Raw genomic sequence first — 19,563 nt, 5'->3', positions numbered from 1 at the left:
GAGGGCTGACACCCCGTCACTTATCTTATCCTTTACTCTACATAACACACAAGGAGGGGGGTGACACCCCATCATTATCCCAACACCGTCCTGGGGAAAGGCTGACAGAGGTTGTGTCCCCAATCAAACATTTCCCCTCTATTCCTGTTCTGGTGACAACTCAACATTTGGCATTTTCACATTTAATAATAACGGTCACCGGGACAAATAGAGGACGACCCCCCTCACCCATGGAGATACAGATTAGGGTTGTCCCGATACCACTTTTTTAGGACTGAGTACAAGTACCGATACTTTTTTTTATGTACTCGCCGATACCGAATACCGATACTTTTTTTTAAATGTGTCCCCAAATGCAGCCATGTCCCCCCACAAATGCAGCCATGTCCCCCCACAAATGCAGCCATGTCCCCCCCACAAATGCAGCCATGTCCCCCACATATGCAGCCATGTCCCCCCCCCACATATGCAGCCATGTCCCCCCCCCACAAATGCAGCCATGTCCCCAAACATATATGCAGCCATATCCCCCCACATAAATGCATGCATGTCCCCCCACATAAATGCATGCATGTCCCCCCACATATATGCAGCCATGTCCCCCCATATATCCAGCCATGTCCCCCCATATATCCAGCCATATCCCCCATACAGTATATGCAGCCATGTCCCCCATATATCCAGCCATGTCCCCCATATATCCAGCCATGTCCCCCCATATATCCAGCCATGTCCCCCATACAGTATATGCAGCCATGTCCCCCATACAGTATATGCAGCCATGTCCCCCACATACATCCAGCCATGTCCCCCCATATATCCAGCCATGTCCCCCATATATCCAGCCATGTCCCCCATACAGTATATGCAGCCATGTCCCCCATACAGTATATGCAGCCATGTCCCCCATACAGTATATGCAGCCATGTCCCCCATACAGTATATGCAGCCATGTCCCCCCATATATCCAGCCATGTCCCCCATATATGCAGCCATGTCCCCCACATACATCCAGCCATGTCCCCCCATATATCCAGCCATGTCCCCAAACATATGCAGCCATGTCCCCCATACTCTCAGCACATGATAGGGGAATCATGAAGATTTTGCACTGCCTATGGTTTGTGTTAGTGGGACCTTACATTTGGATACAATTTTGTTCTGAAAGTAAGAGAATACAACTTAGAAACATAACAAACAGCCATCCATGAAAAGTAAGACTCTTGTAAAAGGTGAGCTTAGGATTGCCACAAATGTATATTTGCAACTGCTCTGGTCTAAAGAAAACTGACATACCTGATCATGATGCCGATGACGCCCCCCCCCCCGCGCCGCCGCGTTAATCACCGTGCGGCGAACATTACAGGCAGCTTTCGTTTCAATAGCGGTTTTCCCTGCCACGCCGTGTAAAGGACACTCCCCCTTGCTCGGGATTGGACAGATCCGTCCAAGGGGGAGTGTCTATACACGGCGCGGCGGGCAAAACAGCTATTCAAACTAAAGGTGCCTGTAATGTTCGCCGCACAGTGCTTAACGATATACAGCGGCGGCGGGGCGGGGGAGAAGTATTCTATTTAGGTATCGGGGGTATTTGCGGGAGTACGAGTACTCCTGCAAATACTCGGTACCGGGACAACCCTAATACAGATGGCAATAATAACCTGGCAGGGGGTCTAATCTTTCCACACAAGCTTTAAAGCAGGCATCTCAAACTGGCGGCCCACTAGCTTTTGCAAAAAGTCCCATCATGCCCCTGCCTCTGCCAGTCATGCTTGTAACTGTCAGCCTTGCAATGTTTCATGGGACTTGTAGTTTCGCCAACAGCTGGAGGGCCACCAGTTTGAGACCCCTGGATTAAAGTATAACTAAAGGCAAAAGGTTTTCTTTTAATAGTGGAAAGAGTGGAGAGGGATTAGAACCCTTGTTGGGTTTTTATTACTGTCTGTGCCTCTATTAGGGAGATTTGACGCTCTCGATTTGTTACATTTACTGTTATAGAGTGAAAGAAAAGCCTACATTTTGGGTTGTACCCCAGCACCGGAATAGAGGGGAAATCTTCCAATTGGGGACACTAATTCTGGTGACAACCAACCACTTTGAGAGCGATTTCCTTTCACTTTCTGTTGTGGCAATGAGACAGGAAGTGAAGGGAAATCTCCTCAATGGATCACAGAGGGCAACAATCAACTGGCAGGGGTTATAACCCTCCCTTACTCTTTTCAAAATGGAGAAAAAATAAAGTCAGAGCTGATTTGACGCCCCCTCCCCATGTGATAGCGGGCAGGAAGGGGGGTGGGGGGGACGGGTCACATGATCCTCATACCGGGAAGTATGGGATCTCCATATAGTGGGAGCGCAGTGAAGATTTCTATAGGAGGAGGAGGATTGAATTTAAAAGAAAACCTGTCACTTCACTCATTGACAGCTGTCATACTACATGAGATGGTCAGAGACTGCAGACATGCCACAAGAGATGGTCAGAGACAGCAGACATGATACAGGAGAGGTTCGGCAAAATAGGAGGAGCAGGGGTAACACTTGCTACTGTGTATGTTCCAAATGAGCACCAAGACATTTTCTTAGATACAGGAGAGGGTCAGAGACTGCAGACATAATACAGGAGAGGGTCAGAGACTGCAGACATACTACAGGAGACGGTCAGAGACTTCAGACATACTACAGGAGAGGGTCAGAGACTGCAGACATACTACAGGAGATGGTCAGAGACTGGAGACATAGTACAGGAGAGGGTCAGAGACTGCAGACATACTACAGGAGATGGTCAGAGACTGCAGACATACTACAGGAGATGGTCAGAGACTGCAGACATACTACAGGAGATGGTCAGAGACTGCAGACATACTACAGGAGATGGTCAGAGACTGCAGACATACTACAGGAGATGGTCAGAGACTGCAGACATACTACAGGAGATGGTCAGAGACTGCAGACATACTACAGGAGATGGTCAGAGACTGCAGACATACTACAGGAGATGGTCAGAGACTGCAGACATACTACAGGAGACGGTCAGAGACTTCAGACATGCCACAAGAGATGGTCAGAGACTGCAGACATACTACAGGAGATGGTCAGAGACTGCAGGTCTCCAGGGCCTACAAACTACAACCCTCCATTTATTCAGGAACTACAATTCCCATCATGCCTAGCCATGTCTGTGAATGTCGGTGTGTTACAATGCCTCATGGGATGTGTAGTTCCGCAACAGCTGGAGGGCCGTAGTTTGAGGATCCCTGGGCTACAGCCATATAACAGATCACATGATCGGATCCAATAATACTACACAATAGTATGCAGATCGTACCCTCCCAGCCAATCAGATCTCAGCTCAGCCATGCCAGATTGTTTATAAACACTGGTGGAGTGAGAGAGATACAATGTATCCAATGACAGAACATTCCAAAGTATCTACAGAAGAAAAGGTTACAATGTATCCGATGACAGTCAGCTGGGGAGACTCCTCCCCTCCGATGTCACTGAGACAGGAAGTGATGGGAAACCCAACAGGTTACAGTTGTCACCAGAACAGGAAGAGAGGAAAATCCTCCCATGGGGGACACTACACCAGAAACATAAATAGTAATAAATGTAAAACCTCGAAGACGTGTTATTGTGACCCAATCTGACCCCCGTATCGGCTTCCCATCCCCCGTCACAATCTGATCTGCCCGCGTCCTCGGCCACACACACCGTAAAATCGCGTCGCCAATCTTTCTTCTTTTACGCCAATCGTCCTAAACAGGCCCAATCGTCCAATCAGATTGCAGCATGTGCGGCCAGCTGTACGGCATGACCTTGTTAACACCTCAGAAGCGATTACGGTTACTCAGCGAGAAAATCGCCAACGGCGGTGGCGATCCGCCCTCAGCGGTCGTTGCCATGGACAATCGCATTGGATTGGCAGCCATGGAAGTCACCCAGTGTGGTTTGGCCCATCGACAAGGGCAGGGTGAACTACAACTCCCAGCATGCCATGCTGAGGCACTAAACCCCCGACCGGTCGCCGGTGACAGCGGTCACCCTATGTGGCCCAGAGGAGAGCAAAGGGTTAACAACAACTACCAGCATGCCTTGGGCGGGCAGGGCACTCCCAGGACCCCGCCCCCTCCCGCTCACACACACACACACCCCCCATGCACAGGCCGGTACACACCGGGAAGGATCCGTCCGCCGCCTCTCCGTTTTCTGCTCTCTTCGGGAACCGTTACCAGCGAACGCCTCGCGCTGGCACCAGGTCCCGCCCTCCTCCCTGCGCGCCATTGGCCGGCCGCGCTCGCCGTCCCGCCCCCTGCGCGCAGGACGCGCCTGCCGTTGGCTGCCGGCCCTGTCAATCTCCCGGCGCCAGCGCTGGCGTGTGCCTGTCAATCAGCGGGAGAAGCAAGGAGGCGTGGCCGAAGCCTCCTCCCTTGAGTGGCGGTCCTGTGGGCGGGTCCCCGGGAGGAGGAAAGGAGCCTGATTGGCCAGTCACGTGACAGTAAAGGGGAAAGCAAAGAGGACCTGTCATTGGCGCTCTTAAAGTGACAGTTTGCATTTCCAGCGGTTTGAAACCAGTAAATCGATGGGTTTAGTTCTGCTTTATGATTTACTGCTGTTCAGGGGCTCTGGGTTTCAACAAAATGGGAGATTCCAGCAAGAAGAAACATGGGCACTGCTGGAGGCAATTTACAGCAAACATGAATTTTGATAGCATAATTTTTAACCACTTCCGGACCGCCGCATGTACATATACGTCGGCAGAATGGCACGGACAGGCACATTGGCGTACCTGTACGTCCCTGCCTAGACGTGGGTCGGGGGTCCGATCGGGACCCCCCCCCCGCTACATCCGGCGGTCGGAAACCCACGGGGAGCGATCCGGGACGACGGCGCGGCTATTCGTTTCTAGCCGCCCCCTCGCGATCGCTCCCCAGAGCTGAAGAACGGGGAGAGTTGTATGTAAACATGGCTTCCCCGTGCTTCACTGTGGCGGCGCATCGATCGAGTGATCCCTTTCATAAGGGAGACACGATCGATGACGTCAGACCTACAGCCACACCCCCCTACAGTTGTAAACACACACTAGGTGAAGCTGAACTCCTACAGCGCCCCCTGTGGTAAACTCCCAAACTGCAACTGTCATTTTCACAATAAACAATGCAATTTAAATGCATTTTTTGCTGTGAAAATGACAATGGTCCCAAAAATGTGTTAAAATTGTCCGAAGTGTCCGCCATAATGTCGCAGTCACGAAAAAAATCGCTGATCGCCGCCATTAGTAGTAAAAAAAAAAAAATAATAATAAAACTATCCCCTATTTTGTAAACGCTATAAATTTTGCGCAAACCAATCGATAAACGCTTATTGCGATTTTTTTCCCCAAAAATAGGTAGAAGAATACGTATCGGCCTAAACTGAGGAATAAAAAAAATTATATATGTTTTTGGGGGATATTTATTATAGCAAAAAGTAAAAAATATTGCATTTTTTTCAAAATTGTCGCTAATATTTTTGTTTATAGCGCAAAAAATAAAAACCAGAGGTGATCAAATACCACCAAAAGAAAGCTCTATTTGTGGGGAAAAAAGAACGCCAATTTTGTTTGGGAGCCACATCGCACGACCGCGCAATTGTCTGTTAAAGCGACGCAGTGCCGAATTGTAAAAACCCCTTGGGTCATTTAGCAGCATATTGGTCCGGTCCTTAAGTGGTTAATGTGGAATAACTGCCACTAACACTAACTGCCACCCAGGGCCGATCCGCCCTATAGGCTCACTATGCAAGCCGCTTAGGGCCCCGCAAAGCTGCAGAGGGTCCCCCAAATTACTAAATACCCTGCCTGTTGAGAAGTCATTTTTGGCCCCTGCTTCTCAACTCGCTGGCTGCATGGGAGAAGAGGTAAGAAGATAGCACCCCCCACTTCTCACTTTAATGTAAGATGTCATTTCCGATAGCAGAACACCCCCCCCCCCCGCCCCCACGCTTCCTGACGAGGGAGGGAGGTCAGGATCGGCACTGCTGCCACCACCACTATCACTGCCACTAGCACTAACTGCCACTAACACTGCTACTGACTGCCACTAATACTGCCACTAACACTGCCACTAACACTGACACTAACTGCAATTTACTAACACTGGGGTGGATTCAGGAAGGGGCGCGCAAAACTGCGGCGGCGTAACGAATGACATTTACTTTACGCCTCCGCAAGTTTTACGGGCAAGTGCTTGATTCACAAAGCACTTGCCTGTAAAGTTGCGGCGGCGTAGCGTAAAAGGGGTCGGCGTAAGCGCGCGTAATTCAAATGATCCCGTAGGGGGGCGTGGATCATTTAAATTAGGCGCCGCCCCTAAAATTTCCCGACGTGCATTGCGGTAATTGACGTCGCAAAGGACGTCATTGGTATCGACGTGAACGTAAATGGCGTCCAGGGCCATTCACGGACAACTTACGCAAACAACGTAAAATTTTCAAATCGTGACGCGGGAACGACGTCCATACTTAACATTGGCTGCGCCTCCTAATAGCAGGAGCAGCCTTACGACGAAAACGGCGTACGCAAACGACGTAAAAAACTACCGCCGGGCGCACGTACGTTCGTGAATCGGCGTAAGTATGTAATTTGCATACTCTACGCTGACATCTATGGGAGCGCCACCTAGCGGCCAGCGTCAGAATGCACCCTAAGATACGACGGCGTAAGAGACTTACGCCAGTCGTATCTTAGGCTAAAGTCGGCGTATCTAGCTTTCTGAATACAGAAAGAAGATACGCCGGCGCTACTTAGCAATTACGCGGCGTATCTATGGATACGCCGGCGTAATTGCTCTCTGAATCTACCCCACTGACACTAACAGTAACTGCCACTAAGGCCTCATTCACACCTCAGCGCTTTGTAGTTGGAAGCTCGAAGATCCAAAACGCCGGAGAAGAAAAAAATCAATGATTCTCTATGGAGTTGGTTCACATCTCCACTCCAAGTCGCCTGACGCCAAACGCCTGAAGCTCAAAAAAGTTCTGGAGCTTTTTTTTTGCAGCTCAAATTGGGCAAATTTGCATGTTTTTGGCGCATATTTATTCCAATAGAAAACATGGAAGCGCACCATTTGCACGTTTTTGTGCGATTTTCTGCTGAAATGAAAAAAATCAATAAAATTAAAATTGTAATAATATATGATAAAATAAATGCAAAAAAAAAAAAAAATCATCATAAATACATAGGGGCAGATCCACAAAAGAATTACGCTGGCGTATCTATTGATACGCCGCGTAATTTAAAATTTCCTGCGTTGTATCTTTGTTTTGCATCTACAAAACAAGATACGACTGCATCTCGGATCGATCCGACAGGCGTACGTCTTAGTACGCCGTCGGATCGTAGATGCATTTTCCCGCCGGCCGCTAGGTGGCGTTTCCGTCGAATTCCGCGTTGAGTATGCAAGTTAGCTAGTTACGGCGATCCACGAACGTACGTCCGGCCGGCGCATTTTTTTTTTTCTTTCAAATAACAAATTTATTAGACACAGGGTAACCCCCGAGTCACAGAGGAGACAATACAAAAAGAAAACTTCAGAACAATAGCAAAAACAAGGCGCATTTTTTTACGTCGTTTGCGTTCGGCTTTTTCCGGCGTATAGTTACCCCTGCTATTATGAGGCGTACTCAATGTTAAGTATGGCCGTCGTTCCCGCGTCAAACTTTGAATTTTTTATGTCGTTTGCGTAAGTCGTTCACGAATAGGGATTTGCGTAGAATGACGTCACCGTCGGAAGCATTGGCTTGTTCCGGTTTGCGCACTGGGATACCCCCACGGACGGCGCATGCGCCGTTAAAAAAAAACGTTTTTTACGTCGGGTCACGACGTATTTACATAAAACACGCCCCCATCACATCCATTTGAATTCCGCGCCCTTACGCCGCCAAAGATACACTACGCCGCCGTAACTTACGGCGCAAATTCTTTGTGGATTCCAAAAAAAAAAAGTAAGTTACGGCGGCGTAGTGTATCTTAGATACACTACGCCCGACGCAAATATGCGCCGATGTACGTGAATCTTGCCCCTTGATATCTATGATATTGAGTTCCTGCTCTGGGAATTTCCATTGTGCGTTTCTTGTCCAATATTCTGCTAAAGAATGCTGAGACTGCCTCTAATGCGCTCCTAACTGCCCATTGACTTTGGGAACGTTGGATCGGTGATGTTTATCTCTGTATTTATGAATGGGATTAGCTGCTTTTTTACATAGAAGTTTACAGAAGCGCAGTTTTACGCCGGCTCTCGCTGGATAATCCGCAGTTGTCAGATCAGACCAAAACATGTGTATTTCCACAAATCAGTGGATTAGGCTGAATGGGGATTTTCTGCAATCCCATTTTCATCGAGTTAAAGTAGCTTTGCGCAATCCCCGTTGATATATCAGATATCGCTGAATGCAGAGACAGCTTGGTTAGCACTTTGACAAGTGCCTCTGTCCATCAGGTGTTTTCTAGGTGCTTCAAAAATTCTTAGACGCTTATTTATAAGGCTCCATTGACACCTAGGCAGACAAATTCGCGGTACAAATAGCGGCGTTTTGTACCGCGATTTGCGGCGACAAAACGCCGGTATTGTCCGCCTAGATGTGCCCCAGATTGACCCCCTCTATGGAGATGCTTCCCATCTCCTTGCCGAACGCCGAAAGCCGCCTGAAAAAAAGGTCCGGGTAAAAACGCCTAGGTGTGAATGGGGGCTTAAGAGGACCACCAATACGCCGTACATTGGCTACTTTATAAAAAAACATTTGGGGCCAGATTCTGAAAGGACTTACGACGGCGCAGCGCCATGTACGCCGTTGTAAGTCCTAATCCGACCGGTCGTATCTATGCGCCTGATTCTTAGAATCAGTTACGCATAGATATCCATTAGATCCGACAGGCGTAAGTCTCTTACGCCGTCGGATCTTAACTGCATTTTTTTTTTGACGAATTCGAATTCCGCGTTGAGTATGCAAATTAGCTAGATACGCGAATTCCCGAACGTACGCACGGCCGACGCAGTAAAGTTACGACGTTTACGTTAGGCTTTTCCCGGCGTATAGTTGCCCCTGCTATATGAGGCATAAGTGCGGCGTACCAATGTTAAGTATGGCCGTCGTTCCCGCGTCGAAATTTGAAAAAGTTACGTCGTTTGCGTAAGTCGTCCGTGAATGGGGCTGGACGTCATTTACGTTCACGTCGAAACCAATGACGTCCTTGCGGCGTACTTTGGAGCAATGCACACTGGGAAATTCCACGGAAGGCGTATGCGCCGTTCCGCAAAAACGTCAATCACGTCGGGTCACAGTAGTTTTACATAAAACACGCCCCCCTGATCCAAATTTGAATTAGGCAGGCTTACGCAGGACGTTTTACGCTACGCCGCCTCCGCAACTTGGAGCAAGTGCTTTGAGAATACAGCACTTGCCCGTCTAAGTTGCGGAGGCGTAACGTAAATCGGATACTTAAAGCCCGGGCAAAGATACGCCGCTGACTGAGAATCTGGCCCTTGGGCTTATTATGCTGTCAGTCTGAAGCCCTGTACACACGCACGGCCCAGAATCTCGTCAGGAAAAAAACGTAGTTTTTCCTGACGAGATTCTTGGCAAGATTCTCTTGCCGGGCCGAGTGTATAGACACTCCATTCAAAAGAACCGCCGTTCTTTTGAATGGCACGAACGCAGTGACGTCATCGAGAACGACGAGCATGCGCTCCTCACATTCGATGCCGTCGCCGCCATCTTGCTTCACCCTAACTATTCCTTGGAAGCTACCGCGCATGCGTCAAAGTCATTTCGAGCATGCGCGGGTTTCCATGGGGAGGTAAGTATACACACGCTTATTATTTTTATTTATTACACTTTGGAATGGAACACAGTATCTGACTTGCAGGAATTGTCAGTTTTATTTAATTTTTATTATATTATTAATTTTTTAACTATCAGCAAGCGCCATTACACCCCCTCTTTCAAATTGTTATCAGTGTGTGAGCACTATTTAGTTGTGGCTGCTGCTTAGACTTAAAGCGGGGATTCACCCTAAAAACAATTTTCTAACATTACATCCAGGATACTAACAACATTTACAGTATGCAGGTGTTTTTTTTTTATCGCCGTACATACCGTTATATTGTGATTTTCTCCCCGGCTTCCGGGTTCTGATTGCTGCGGGACTGGGCGTTCCTATCCCTGGGTTAGATGATTGACGTCTGGTGAAACAGTTCCCATGTCGCACAAGGCGCGGCACCAGATTTCCGTAAATAGCCGAGCTGCGAGTCGGCGCTATACGGCGCCTGCGCCCGCCGTGTAGGTTGTTGTCTTGTCCTCCTGTTGTCTATAAATATCTGTGTCCATACCCTTCTGATCCGTAGATGTATTTGTGCCCATACTCAGTACTTCAGTCCATACTCTCCTGTTGTGTAGAGGTATTTCAGTTCATACCCCCCGGTTGCGTAAAAATATTTGTCCCCCTACCCTTCCTATTGTCTGGAAGTATTTGTTCCCATACCCCCCTGTTGTCTAGAAGTATTTGTGCCCATACCCTCCAAATGTCTAGAAGTATGTGTGCCCATACCCTCCAGTTGTCTAGAAGTATTTATGCCCATACCTTCCTGTTGTCTAGAAGTATTTGTGCCCATACCCTACTGTTGTCTAGACATATTTGTGCCCATTTCCTCCTGTTGTCTAGAAGTATTTGTGCCCATCCCCATCTGTTATCCAGAAGTATTTGTGCCCATACCCTCCTGTTGTCTAGAAATATTTGATCCTATACCTATCTGTTATGCAGAAGTATTTGTGCCCATACCCTCCTGTTGTCTAGGAGTATTTAATCCCATACCCTCCTGTTGTGTAGACGTATTTGTGCCCATACGCTCCTATTGTCTAGAAGTATTTGCGCCCATACCCTCCTATTGTCTAGAAGTATTTGATCCCATACCCTCCTGTTGTCTAGAAGAGTTTTCTGCCATATACATGCTTATGTTTAGTAGCTTTTTGTCCATATCCCATACCCTCATGTTGTGTAGAAGTATTTTTGACCAAACTCCTATTGTGTAGAAGTATTTGTGCCCATACCCTTCTGTTGTCTAGAAGAATTTGTGCCCATACCCTCCTGTTGTCTAGAAGTATTTGTGCCCATACCCTCCTGTTGTCGAGAAGTATTTGTGCCCATACCCTCATGTTGTCTAGAAGTATTTTTGGCTATACCCTTCTGTTGTCTAGAAGTATTTGTGCCCATACCCTCCTGTTGTCTAGAAGTGTTTGTGCCCATACCCTCCTGTTGTCTAGAAGTATTTGTGTCCATACCCTCCTGTTGTCTAGAAGTATTTGTGCCCATACCCCCATGTTGTCTAGAAGTATTTTTGGCTATACCCTTCTGTTGTCTAGAAGTATTTGTGCCCATACCCTCCTGTTGTCTAGAAGTGTTTGTGCCCATACCCTCCTGTTGTCTAGAAGTATTTTTGGCTATACCCTCCTGTTGTCTAGAAGTATTTTTGGCTATACCCTTCTGTTGTCTAGAAGTATTTGTGCCCATACCCTACTGTTGTCTAGAAGTATTTTTGCCTATACCCTTCTGTTGTCTAGAAGTATTTGTACCCATACCCTCCTGTTGTCTAGAAGAGTTTTCTGCCATATACATGCTTATGTTTAGTAGCTTTTTGTCCATATCCCATACCCTCATGTTGTGTAGAAGTATTTTTGCCCAAACTCCTATTGTGTAGAAGTATTTGTGCCCATACCCTCATGTTGTCTAGAAGTATTTTTGGCTATACCCTTCTGTTGTCTAGAAGTATTTGTGCCCATACCCTCCTGTTGTCTAGAAGTATTTGTGCCCATACCCTCCTGTTGTCTAGAAGTATTTGTGCCCATACCCTCCTGTTGTCTAGAAGTATTTGTGCCCATACCCTCCTGTTGTCTAGAAGTATTTGTGCCCATACCCTCCTGTTGTCTAGAAGTATTTGTGCCCATACCCTCCTGTTGTCTGGAAGTATTTGTGCCCATATCCTCCTATTGTCTAGAACTATTTGTACCCATACCCTCCTGCTATATAAAAGTTTTCTGCCATATACATGCTTATGTTTAGTAGCTTTTTGTCCATATCCCACTGATATCTATTAGTTTGTTGTTTTTTTTGTGCACATTCATCCCCCCTGTGTAGTTTACATCGCAGCCTTTTAGTTAAGTGGGCTGCACACAACTCAAATCTATAAGCCTAGGTAGAGTTTCTCCAGAAGGAGTTTCTCCAGAAGGTCTTTGAATCATCATAAGATTGTCAACTTGCTAGGAGTGGGCGCCGATCACCTTATAGAAGACGTTTTAGGATTGTTATCACAGAAGCACCACATCTACACGCCAGCCGGTCTGACAAAAGGGCAGCATTGGGGCATGTCGGTGGACAGACATTTAGCTGCCCAGAATTCTGCAGGTGCCAGGAGATAGTCATTGATATTAATAACCCTTTTATTCCATTTCCTCGGAACATACAAAGCACAAAGCACAAACCAAACGACAGAAGAGTCTTAAGAAGATTTTGCGGCTTCTTTCTGGGATTAGACGTAATTTGATGTAATTATCCCCAGTGCGGAGCTAAGAGTCTCAGCACCCATTGTGTCTCATGCAGGACCCCCATCTAATCCCTATTCTTTTTGCGCACCAAGATCGATGGTTTGTTTAACTTACGGAATTTGCAGAATTAAAAACGCCTCCTTTGTTCCACACCGATCGATATCATCTCCGCAGATGGGTATGTAATGGGGGGAATAATGGACTTTCTATCAATAACAGAAACAATGGTTACTTTGTATGTTAGTGTTTCGCATTCTTAAAGCTGATTACCAGGAAAATATAAAAGACACAAATTAATGCAGCTTTGCGCTCACTGATACATCATTAAAGTTCACCTTTGTATACTTTTTTTTTTCTAAATTCCAGCTCCGCTATGCACCAATCCGATTGTATATTGTGGCCCAGATTGGCCCAGATTCTCGTAGATCGGGCGTATCTCTGCGGCGGCGTAACGTATGTCATTTACGTTACGCCACCACAAGTTTCTCATGCAAGTGCTTTATTCACAAAGCACTTGCGTGTAAAGTTGCGGCGGCGTAGCGTAAATCACCCGGCGCAAGCCCGCCTAATTCAAATAAGGCGGGTAGGGGGCGTGTAGCATTTAAATTAAGCGCATTCCCGCGCCGAATGTACTGCGCATGCGCCATTCGAAAAATATCCCAGGGTGCATTGCTCCAAATGACGTCGCAAGGACGTCATTGGTTTTGACGTGAACGTAAATGGCGTCCAGCCCCATTCACGGACGACTTACGCAAACAATGTAAATTTCGATGCGGGAACGACGGCCATACTTAACATTGGTTGCCCCTCATTTAGCAGGGGCAACTTTACGCCGGACAAAACCTAACGTAAACGTCGTAACTTCACTGCGTCGGTCGCGCGTATGTTCGGGAATTCGCATATCTAGCTAATTTGCATACTCGACGGGGAAAACGACGGAGGCGACACCTAGCGGACAAAAAAAAATTGCATTTAAGATCCGATGGCGTAAGAGCCTTACGCCTGTCGGATCTAATGGATATCTATGCATAACTGATTCTAAGAATCAGTCACATAGATACGACGGCCCAGATTAGGACTTACAACGGCGTACATGGCGCTGCGCCGTCGTAAGCCCTTTGAGAATCTGGGCCTGTGTGTTTAGTGAGAAGGGTGATAACTGATTGATTGCATTTCATTTAAAAAACATGCACCTGGGAGTGGGAGGGTGGATGATGCAAGGTGAGTGCTAATGAGGTCAGTCTGATCAGCAAGGAAGACATTACAAATGGAAATGTCTGGAAACATGGATTAGGACAAGAAAAGTAAGTGACTGTAGATTTAATGGAAAACTTAAAATATCAAAGCTTTCCATTAAATCTACAGCCACTTACTTTTCTTGTCCTAATCCACTTTTCCAGACGTTTCCATTAGTAATGTCTTTCTTCCTCATCAGACTTGGTCATGACACAGGAAGGAGTTGACCAGCTGACCTCATTAGCACTCACCTTGCATCATCCACCCTCCCACTCCCAGGTGCATATTTTTTAAATGAAATGCAATCAATCAGTGATCATCATTCTCACTAAATACACAACGGGGGTTATTTACTAAAGGAAAATTCACTTTGCACTACAAGTGCACTGCCAGTGCACTGAAAGTGCACTTGGTAGTGCAGTCGCTGTAAATCTGAGGGGTAGATCTGAAATGAGGGGTAGATCTGAAATGCTGATTTTATAATCCAATCATGTGCAAACTAAAATGTTGTTTTTTATTGTGTGTTTATTGAGAAGGGTGATCACTGATTGATTGCATTTCATTTAAAAAATGTGCACCTGGGAATGGGTGGGTGGATGGTGCAGGGTGGGTGCTAATGAGGTCAGCTGGTCAACTCCTTCCTGTGTCATGACCTGCAGTCTGATCAGGAAGAAAGACATTACAAATGGAAACGTCTGGAAACATGGATTAGGACAAGAAAAGTAAGTGACTGTAGATTTAATGGAAAGCTTTGATATTTTTGCAAAAAAAGGTATATTGGTGCATAGGGGAGCTGGACTTTAGAAAAAAAAGTGTACAAAGGTGAACTTACCCTTTACATTTGAATGCAAGTTTAAAGCATTTGTAAAGGCAAATTTTTTATGATTTTTTTACATACAGTAACAAACATATTATACTTACCTGCTCTGTGCAATGGTTTTACACAGAGCAGCCCCGATCCTCCTCTTCTCAAGTTCGCCGCCGGAGCTTCTGGCCCCTCCCCCTGCTGAGTGTCCCATAGCAAGCAGCTTGCTATGGAGGCACTTGTGCATGCTTGCTCCTGAGCCCCCACTGTGTGTCTATGGGACACACACACAATGCAGCTTGGCCACGCCCCCTGATTTTAGGAAAAACAGTATTTATAATGTTGTTTTATATCTATACAAACATGTTTTAATTTCTATTTTAAACTGAATGGGTTGTTTTACAAGGTGATTCTTTACAATCACTTTAACTGGTGGGACTGCAGATCATTCACTAAGCATTGAAAATCTTTGCTTCCTGAACTCTTTCAGCTCCTCTGTCTACACACTGGAATGTTTGGAAAAAAAACATTCCTTCCAACTAATGACCAAAAATTTCCATTCTGGTCGCAAGCAGAGGCATGCGTAGTAGCGAGGTAAAGAGCTGTGAGATGCAGTACCGGTCCCTGCCCACTAGGGGCCTCTCTTGCTCTGTGCTATGATGCTACGTGATGATGGGGGGCCGCAACCGTGCTACAGACCTACCCAAATATTCCGATCACATCTCAATCTACAGGACTGACTGCAAAGTTCCAGCCCCCCCCCCCACGTACTGCTGCTGCCATCATACAGATGATCGCACCTCAAGGATCGGCAGAACAATGCATGACGCTGATATGTTCTACAGAGTGTTGCACCTAGAGTACTGCAGAACATCCCATCTTCCTCCTGACAGATACCTATTGATATATTCTGCCAATTATTTTACCGCAAAGCTGGCTAGAGATCTGCAGAACATTGCTCCATCCTATATTACTCCTGACACATATTGATATTTTCTGCAGAATATTCCACCTCTGACCTCTTTAGAGATCTGCAGAACATTGCTCTATTCCACTGACCCCCCTAACAGATACCTACCGGTCCATATAATTTCTGCAGATTATTACACTGGCACTGCAAACCTTGCTAGAGATCTGCAGAGCATTGCTCTATCCCATCTTCCACCTGACAAATTCGTATTGATATATTCTGTAGATTTTTCCATCTCTGGCCTCTCTGGAGATCTGCAGAACATTGCTCCATCTCATCTCCCCCTGATAGATCTATATTGATAGGTTCTGCAGATTATTCCATCACTGACCTCAATAGAAACCTGCAGAACATTGCTCTATCCTATAAACCTTGTGACAGATACCGTATTTATCGCGGTATAACGCGCTCCCGCGTATACCGCGCACCCCTAAAGTTGCCCCCAATCCTGTGGGAAAAAAGTTTTTTGTTGTACTTACAGTTTTGGTGTCTTGCACGGCGTCCATCGGCGGCCTCGTCGGGTCCGGCGTTCGTCTGTGGCTTCGGGTGTCCTCTTCGTCGGGTCCGGCGTCCTTCTGCGGCTTCGGGTGTCCTCTTCGCCGGGTCCGGCGTCCTTCTGCGGCTTCGGGTGTCCTCTTCGCCGGGTCCGGCGTCCTTCTGCGGCTTCGGGTGTCCTCTTCGTCGGGTCCGGCGTCCTTCTGCGCCGTCCTCCCTGCTCGTTTCCCGCGCCGAGTTTGAATACTGCGCCGACATATACAGAGCGCAGTACACTCGTGTATTGTCGGCAATGCTCGGCAACTCTAGCGCTGACGTCCTGTACGTCCAGGACGTGAGCGCGGAAGGAGCCGAGACTGCCCGACTATACCCGAGTGTAGTGCGCTCAGTATATGTCGGCGCAGTATTCAAAACTCGGCGCGGGAAAGCGGGTATCGGCGTATACCGCGCACCCATGATTTTGCCCTGATTTTCAGGGCAAAAAAGTCTGCGGTATACGCCGATATATACGGTACCTATTGCTATATTCTGCAGATTATTCCATCACTGACCTCTCTAGAGACCTGCAGAGCATTGTGTTACCATGTTTTTATTGAACACACCATGTAAACATTCACAGTGCAGGTGGAAAAAGTATGTGAACCCTTGGATTTAATAACTGGTTGAACCTCCTTTGGCAGAAATAACTTTAACCAAACGTTTCCTGTAGTTGCAGATCAGACGTGCACAACGGTCAGGAGTAATTCTTGACTTTTCCTCTTTACAGAACTGTTTCAGTTCAGCAATATTCTTGGGATGTCTGGTATGAATCGCTTTCTTGAGGTCATGCCACAGCATCTCAATCGGGTTGAGGTCAGGACTCTGACTGGGCCACTCCAGAAGGCGTATTTTCTTCTGTTTCAGACATTCTGTTGTTGATTTACTTCTATGCTTTGGGTCGTTGTCCTGTTGCAACACCCATCTTCTGTTGAGCTTCAGCTGGCGGACAGATGGCCTTAAGTTCTGTTGCAAAATGTTTTGATAAACTTGGGAATTCCTTTTTTCTTCGATGATAGCAATGCGTCCAGGCCCTAACGCAGCAAAGCAGCCCCAAACCATGATGCCCCCACCACCATACTTCACAGTTGGGATGAGGTTTTGATGTTGGTGTGCTGTGCCTCTTTTTTCTCCACATATAGGGCCAGATCCACAAAGAAATTACGCCGACGTATCTATTGATACGCTGCGTAATTTCAAAGTTCCCGCGTCGTATCTTTGTTTTGTATCCACAAAACAAGATACGACGGAATGAGGGATCGATCCGACAGGCGTACGTCTTAGTACGCCGTCGGATCGTAGGTGTATATTTACGCTGGCCGCTAGGTGGCGTTTCCGTCGAATTCCGCGTTGAGTATGCAAATTAGCTAGATACGGTGATCCACATACGTACGTCCGACCGGCGCATTTTTTTACATCGTTTGCGTTCGGCTTTTTCCGGCGTATAGTTACCCCTGCTATATGGTGGCGTACTCAATGTTAAGTATGGCCGTCGTTCCCGTGTCGAAATTAGAATTTTTTACGTCGTTCGCGAATAGGGATTTGCGTAGAATGACGTCACCGTCGTAAGCATTGGCTTGTTCCGGTTTAATTTCGAGCATGCGCACTGGGACACCCCCATGGACGGCGCATGCGCCGTTCAAAAAAAAAACGTTGTGTACGTCGAGTCACGACGTATTTACATAAAACACACCCCCATCACATCGATTTGAATTGCGTGCCCTTACGCCGCCAAAGATACACTACGCCGCCGTAACTTACGGCGCGCATTCTTTGAGGATTCAAAAAAAAAGTAAGTTACGGCGGCGTAGTGTATCTTCAATACGCTACGCCCAACGGAAATATGCGCCGATGTACGTGGATCTGCCCCATAGTGTTGTGTGTTTCTTCCAAACAATTCAACTTTGGTTTCATCTGTCCACAGAATATTTTGCCAGTACTGCTGTGGAACATCCAGGTGCTCTTGTGCAAACTGTAAACGTGCAGCAATGTTTTTTTTGGATAGCAGTGGCTTCCTCTGTGGAATCCTCCCATGAAATCCATTCTTGTTTAGTGTTTTACGTATCGTAGATTCGCTAACAGGGATGTTAGCATATGCCAGAGACTTTTGTAAGTCTTTAGCTGACACTCTAGGATTCTTCTTCACCTCATTGAGCCGTCTGCGCTGTGCTCTTGCAGTCATCTTTACAGGACGGCCACTCCTAGGGAGAGTAGCAGCAGTGCTGAACTTTCTCCATTTATAGACAATTTGTCTTACCGCGGACTGATGAACAGCAAGGCTTTTGGAGATACTTTTCCAGCTTTATGCAAGTCGACAATTCTTAATTGTAGGTCTTCTGAGTGCTCTTTTGTGCGAGGCATCATTCACATCAGGCAATGCTTCTTGTGAAAAGCAAACCCAGAACTGGTGTGCATTTTTTTATAGGGCAGGGCAGCTGTAACCAATACCTCCAAACTCATCTCATTGATTGGACTCCAGTTGGCTGACACCTCACTCCAATTAGCTCTTGGAGATGTCATTAGTCTAGGGGTTCACATACTTTTTCCACCTGCACTGTGAATGTTTACATGGTGTGTTCAATAAAAACATGGTAACATTTAATTCTTTGTATGTTATTAGTTTAAGCAGACTGTGATTGTCTATTGTTGTGACTTAGATGAAGATCAGATCACATTTTATGACGAATTTTTTGCAGAAATCCATATCATTCCAAAGGGGTTCACATACTTTTTCTTGGAACTGTATTCTGCAGAGTATTCCATCACTGACCTCTATAAAGATCTGCAGAGCATTGCTCCATCCCAACTTCCCCTGATTGATCTATATTGATATATTCTGCAGATTATTCCACCACTGACCTCTCTAGAGATCTGCAGAACATCACTCCATCCCACCCCCCTCCTGACAGAAATTAGAGACATCAGATATTTCACACAGTCACATGATGATGATGATTTTATTCCTGGATATAATCATCCAGGCCTTTTTTTTAGGGGGAACTTGGGGGAACTCAGTTCCACCACCTTTGGCTCAGACCCTTTGGTGCCTGCTCACCACAATCACTTGTAAACACAGAAGTTTGGTTTCTGTGTTTACAAGTGACAGCTATTGCACTCTGTGTGTAACCCCCCTAAACTCTGCACTCTGTATGTAATGCAATCCTGGTATTTAATGCCCCATTAAGACCCTTCTACTGTTTGTGAAATCTGAACAGGGTCGTGGTTGAGTTCCTGCACCTATTGCCTGAGAAAAAAAGCTCTGTAATCATCTATAGAATTTCTCTGCAATCATGAAATACGGAATGTGTCTTCTTGTTCCCAGTTGAATTATAGAGCCAACCTGGAAACAAACATCCATAAATCCGGCCCCCACCCCCACTCAGCGCTGTCCCTGGGGCCGAGCAGCTGCAGAAAAAGCAGAGCTTCACAGATGTGAGCAGCTGTA

The 19,563-nt window shown here is 46.7% G+C and overlaps 1 protein-coding gene across 3 annotated transcripts in view; it reads right to left on the bottom strand.

Moving 5' to 3' along the window:
• The window catches only part of ZCCHC14 (zinc finger CCHC-type containing 14), a 61,154-nt gene extending 56,891 nt beyond the window's left edge, over window positions 1–4,263 (bottom strand). For 2 of the 3 annotated variants that reach the window (XM_040329386.1, XM_040329388.1), the window contains exon 1: window positions 4,175–4,263. The gene's annotated coding sequence lies outside the window, so the exon portion shown is untranslated. The remainder of the gene's footprint in view (window positions 1–4,174) is intronic. The other variant, XM_040329387.1, reaches the window with a different exon arrangement.
• Window positions 4,264–19,563: the final 15,300 nt, after the last annotated feature.

Source organism: Rana temporaria, chromosome 11 (assembly GCF_905171775.1).
Source record: "Rana temporaria chromosome 11, aRanTem1.1, whole genome shotgun sequence".
Taxonomy (NCBI): domain Eukaryota; kingdom Metazoa; phylum Chordata; class Amphibia; order Anura; family Ranidae; genus Rana; species Rana temporaria.
This window is presented reverse-complemented; position numbering and strand designations above follow the sequence as displayed.